Consider the following 6,883-nt stretch of genomic DNA (forward strand, 5'->3'; position numbering starts at 1 on the left):
ATTTAACTAAATAGTCACAAGGTAGAACAACCAGGGGGAAGCGAGCTTGCGTAGCCGTTAGAGCTCAGGACTTCAATCCCTGAGGTCCCGGGTTCGATCCCCGCCAAGTCACCAATGAATTTTATCTAAGTGATAATGCCGCAACCCCTAGGTCTAGCCTGAATTAATGTGAAAAACAATCCCAGGCTCGTGCCTAGCGTCCTAGGACAAACAAAATAGAACAACCAACCGCTAGACACTAGGCCTAAGCTCTAGGAGTATAGAGGAGGGGAGAGGATTACTGTATGGTGTGACTGACTATATGGTTACATGGTTCCTTGTCCATCAATCCTACAAGTTAATCCACTTAGAGATCCACACCCCTCAGGGAGTGTCAAGTGAAGGTGTCCAATCGTTACTTAATTGGAGTATATCTTAACCAATCAGGTCCACGCATCCTACGGCAACTGAATATATGCCAAATTAATCCCAATTAGTGACTTCTACAGTGTAAACTTTGTGTTTGCGATTCAGTGTAAAATTATAATGTAGTCTCTAATTCAAAATAATCATTCGAAAGTGTTCCGCTTATAAAAATAGGAAAAACAATGTGACCATATTGTATATATTTTTTTCAGACGTAACTGCTTCCAATTTAATCACCGGTTCAATATTAATCTCAAGGCAATAAAACCGTAAGTCGTCCAAAAGTTGCAGAAAGGTGACAAACATAAAAAAAATAAAACCCTTATGATCTTTATACTATATAATAGTAACCTAAATTGTACCATTGTAATTTCTCATGGATGAAAACAGCTTCTAAAAACATATGATAATAAGTATTACAAAATAATGTATAGAAATATGCAACTATTCCCTCTTTAATAAAATTTATCTTCCGGGTAAATTGTTTCTATTTACTAGTTTTAAGTTATTAAAATATTTTTTGTAGCCTTAAGACCTTTATAGCATGAGCTATTATTTTATTTTTGCTAAAATAGTGTTATAAGGCTTCTACAGTTTTTTTAGTTTTAAAAGCAACTAACAAATGTTTATAAAATATCTTGCCAAAAGTACTGCATATAGAAAAATATGTTACAAACACTTTTGCTTGCGAGTTTTAATTAAGGACCATCCCAAAAATTTATAGATAATTAAAAATATGTTGGGTAGAATATTATCACGTTTTGTTGAGAGAGGATAACAAAGAATTCGATGTTCATCACATTGTGTAGGCGTGTTTATTGTTAAAGTTAATTAATTTCAACGCAGCACAGAGGTAGGCTAAGTGGGCTAACTAAGTGGGTTTTGAAGAAAATATTGCCATATTGTACCATCGATTCAAACATTAGCAAATTCTAAATCCTCAATAACAAAGTTTTACTCTAAACATTTAGATAAAAAATACAATGTTTTGCCTAAATATTTAATAAGTTTTTTTAACGTTATGCGTATTATTATTTATGCTTTCTTCTTTATTTTCTTAATTGACTTCTTCAATTTTACGTTTTATATATATTTAAATCCATATTGTGCATTGTTTAAGTGATTATTTAAGTACGGGTAAGTCATACAGTTAGAAGGGATATAAATAGGCAATACCATATTAATTGATATGTCAAAATTTTGATACATATATATTTGTTAAGCTGTACTTAATATTAAGATGTTTTGTTACTTAAAACGTTTAAAAGATTTTTTTTTATTATGCTAATGCCTTTAGGCTTATAATATATGTGTTTTTTACAATGAGAATTCCATACATACACTTGGTCTTACGAGCTAGTTAATACAATCTTTCATCAGTTGATACGGTGTTTCGACAAATTTCGTTTGGTAATTTTATCTAGTACTCTCATTGAGGAATCGTGTTTTACTTTTTCTAAAAAAATATGTTCTTAAGAGCTTTTACTATCCTGGGCGATATACATTGACTAACAAACATTTTAAAAGATTGGATTCAGTGCCAAAAATCTGCTTTTCGCTTATTTTCTTGAAACGTTAATGTATATTAAATACACAACCAGTATCCATAATTAGACTGGTTTTACTGTCTCAGCAACCTATCAACTTTTTATTTTTGTTTTAGCTGATTCCTAAAAATATTTTTTAGCATAATATTAAAGCTGTAGTTGTTTTGACTCTTGTTCATTATTATTCTGCAGAATATTTGGTAATAGGGTATGCTTTGATGAAAAATAGCATTCGTACCATGGACCGAAATGGTTTTGCAGGTCACGATTGTTTTAAGTTTGAGACGAAGTCTACCGAAAACAATCTCGATTCGGCAAAACCTCATTTTCGGCCCTAGTTACGAAATATATCATTCTAACAAATCCAATTATATCTATTAAGTGTTACTAATAATTTTATACTCCTGAAACATAATTTAAAACCTAAAAATAATAATAGTTATCAACTGTTCCACATCAATTACGAGTAGCATTTATTTATTATCCTTGGAGACGTCTGGGATAGTTCAAAAGTGTAAAATACATCCAAACTACGAGAACGAGGATGAAAGTTTGATGATACAGAGGAGAGAACAGTGATTGAAAGACTGCTCAGAACGCTTGTTGGTATCGCACTTTGGGGGGTAATAAAGAGAGCTACGAACAACAAATCTGTGTTATACATCTGCTGTACCATTGGGCACTGTTAGGTTTATGTCTTTTAAAAACACTGGAACAATCTAAAGCCCAAAACAATGTTAGTGGAAGAGTCAGAGTTTGAACAATATTTATTGCCTCAGAGGACTTTGATAACTGTTTTTAAAAACATTTATTTGTTAATAAATTGTGTTTTGACACCATTTATCTTTTGTAAAATGTATCTAGTAAGGAAACAGTGAGAGAACAGTTTTTTTAATGGTTACTTTATGCCAGAGAGTATTATTACTGTTATAAACCAGAAGAGATGTGTTTCATTTTATGAATAACAATGGTAGTAACCATATTACACATAGTATACAGATTGGCAAGACCAAGTTATTAACAAGAAGGCCGTGAGGAAGACGCAGAGAATAGGCGAAGAGGACCGGCTCTCTGTCTTGGAAATTCTACAAGTGAGTAAGCATCGTCATTTTGCTACCACTTTTTCTTAGTCCAATTAAGTCTAGCAAATGTTCATTTATTTGCATTTAGTTATTACTATTATTACTTTTAGAACAATGAAAATTAAATCTGGGTTCCAAATCAATCAGTTGTGAAACGAATCAAAGACCTTCGTATTTGTAAGTGAGTACTAAAAGCGCCAGGTTAACCAGACATATAGACCTTATAACCCTAAAACACGCAGGCTTTCGAATTTAAAGTTTAATTTTGTAATTTGATGTCATGTGTTTTTTTTTTACGAAAATATTAAACTCAAGCTATATTTTATCAAATATAAACTATCATACAAATGGTAATGTAATAGTCCCAACTAATTTCCAACTAATGGGTTAAATTAGGAGTTCATTTTCACATTATTAAATATCACTGACACCTGATTGGTGTCAGGTATATAAAAATTAAAAAGGTAAGTCCTGAATTTTCGTAGACAATTTATTTTTAGTGTCAGTCTTTGATCAGACGTCCAAAACTACATTTGGTATAGTACATGCTTAGTCATCTACTATTGCCAGTCACACACAGCAATTATAGGGAATAGCTCTATTGAGGGCGATTACGTCAGCCTTGTAAACAAGACATTCATATCTACGTCGATCAAATGAAAATAGTAGGGAAATTCGGATATGTGATTATAAGAAAAACTGTAGTGTGGTTCTAAGCACATTGCGACATAAAATGTACAATAAGACCATATATGGCTAGTTATGTTTTGTCTTAAATACGTAGCATGCATATTCAGTTAGGAACTGTAGGTTTCACAAATTGATTTCCGTTTACATGAATCAACGAAGGTACATCATTGATACGAATAGACTTATCGCAGAAGTAGATGAAAAAAAATTCTTTGAATCAATTTAAAAATATCTATTTATTCTCAAACAGTATGCAAGCTTGAGGATGAACATGAATTTGAGGACATTAACATGAATTTTGTAACATGTGTTACAAAAAAAAAAATACATTTCAAGGTAAATATTATTGCATGTTATGTTGTGTGTGTTAACTGTGATTTCATTAATCGATGTTTATGAATCTCACAGTTCGCTCGACACATATGTTTTAGAATGTGCAAATAAGTTTGTAAAATAAAAACAATAGAAATACTAGACGAAAAAACAATGAGATATACTATTCTTGGCAAACCATTACAATCTGGAAGTGGCGTAATGTCGTAGTTCCTTTGTGTAAAAACAGAATGGTATTAGCATATGAAAAGGACAGTGGAGCCTTCCTGACAACTGCTGTTGAAAATACATATTTTTTATTTATGTTTATGTTAAATTATGTAATGTATGTACTATAGCATTTGTTATTAGAAACCTGAGATAGTGGCCCACACACTACACGTGCATGGCGCGCATCATTAGCTTAGCCTGAAACGTGTTAGATTGCATAGACTGTTCGTACAAATTAAATGCAGAACACACACATATAACAAGTTTTAAGGTCTTACTTAATTAGTTATGAAAAATATATAAAATAAAACAAATATAAAAAAAAACTAGGCAGCATTAAACTGCCTTAGTCCAGACCTTGCACCTCTCCCCTACAAATATACGCCGGCATGGAACTTATAGCTCGGCCGCTTAGAAAACGACCTCCTCCAGCATTGGTTTAGCATTAGCGCGCAGGTCGTTTTCTAAGCGGCCGAGCTATAGTTCACAGGACTGTACACCAATAACCATAAATAGTCATGAACTCTTATACGAAATGTCAGTCAATATTAGTCAAAGTTTTTTTGTTTCCTGACTTAGGATTTTATAAATTTTAATTATGGTAAAAATATTATTTCTAAATAAACAACCGTATACAAATTAGTTCTGCGATACAAACATTGTAAACTGTAAATGTAATTACAATTATAAAATTAAATTAAAATTTAATTATAAATATTAAAGATTTATCATTTATAAATGTGTCATAAATATTTGAAGAAAGTGTTTATTACAATGTTGAGTGGTGTAACTGCAACATCCAAAAACATTTTAGAATTAAGTACATTTTAATTAAAAGAATAATTACGTTGTTGTTTTTCTACCAAGTGGAAACAACAAAAGCTGGTGGCAGTAAAGTTCTTTGTGTTCATGTTTATTGTTCAAGAGCTAATTTAATTTTACACAATAGGAGGGCTGTTGAGTAAAAATGCTTTAGCCTGAGGCTTGTTAATCCTTAATAAATATGTAGGCTTACTCACCATTACGGTAAATAAACGCATGTTTAATACTTTTGGAAAAATGAGTTTTTTAATCATTATAACATCATTAATATATAAATATACTACGATAATTCGTATTTATATTAAGTTATATAATTGATTCTAGCTCCGTTGGGTAAATATCTACGAATTTTAACGCATTTCTTAGACCACTAATATACGTTTTCCACAACTCTTTGTCTTGAACCTCTAGGCAAAGAGTGCGCCGGAGAACCCTCTTTCTACCACGCCATGTGATCGACCCAACTTGCAAAGTGGTCGGGAAACTAATTCGTGTCAGACTGACCGAGGTGATCAGCACGGTTTATGTTTCGGCTATTCGAACATTGATGCAATTCAGGAGGTAGTTGAGGCAGTGTGGATTGCGGAGCACCACAACCACTGGTCGCACCCATTGGTTCTCCTTGTCACTCTTGACAAGCATTCAACTAAGCCGACATGCTCCTGTGAAACAACCGTACGTTCTGCACCCCTCCCTACCCCCTTTGAATGATTAAATGCACCCCGTTGAACTGTGTCTTGCTTTCCGACACAATCGAAGTTCACCATTGGATCTCTGTGACTTCTAAGTCTGCTCAGGGATTGGTCGAAGGAGATGAGAGATATTTTTGGCCAGTAGGACTACTCAGGGGACATTGAACCTGCAGGAGTCAGACACTACTGAGAGGACATTGAGGCTCTCAAGGTGCGTAACACATTTTAGTTCCTCCCCACAAAAAAGCTCGTTTAGTCAGGATGCGTCTATTTTACCTTATTTAGAGCTTAAAATGTGATATTTAAATAGAATGATTTACTAAATAATTTAGAATTTTGTGTTTTTCAATAGGTAATTTTCTATGATAAGTATAAGTTAGCGTAATTAAATTTTTCTTCATAAAATTTGTCGATTTGGGAGGGATTAAAGTTATTACACTTTAAATTACCATTATTTAAAATTTAGAAATCAGACAAACTTATTTTTTCCATCATATGTATGTCCCATTTAAAAGTGCATACAACGTTCCATTAAGATCGGATGGAAAAATTCAAAGATAAATATGTTTCTGCATAGAAAAAACAATATAGTTGAATACGTACACATACATTTTCCGACATACCTTCACAGGAACTCTTTTTTTTTATAAGGCATAATGTCATGTAGTGCTAAACGTTTTTTTACAACACCCTGGAATTGTTTGAATCCACATTCCTATTCCTTCATTTTCTTTTCAATATCGACAACTGGGGTGAATAATTGGACTGATACAGCATTATCATAACAACAAATTGTAAATAATTTTAAGTTTAACATTTTTACTAAAAGTTGTTATAAGTGGTCGTTAGTTAGTATTAATTATACGTTACCTAAGGTGGTGATAACTTATGAGTATAAATAATAAACTTTTTACACTATAGTAATTTTTAGTGTTAAACGCTATTATGAGTATGATGTTATTACATGATTTTAAAAAGTCCAGTCAAAGATAATTTATTCAATATAAATATAATTATCCAAAAATGATTCTTAAGTACAAACAAATATACAGGAAAAATTAATTACAATGGGGAAAACTAAATTTAAATAGTTTTTTTAAAG

The sequence above is a fragment of the Macrosteles quadrilineatus genome, unplaced genomic scaffold (assembly GCF_028750875.1).
Source record: "Macrosteles quadrilineatus isolate MER2022 unplaced genomic scaffold, UCM_ALF_1.0 Scaffold_6__1_contigs__length_79288215, whole genome shotgun sequence".
Taxonomy (NCBI): Eukaryota; Metazoa; Arthropoda; class Insecta; order Hemiptera; family Cicadellidae; genus Macrosteles; species Macrosteles quadrilineatus.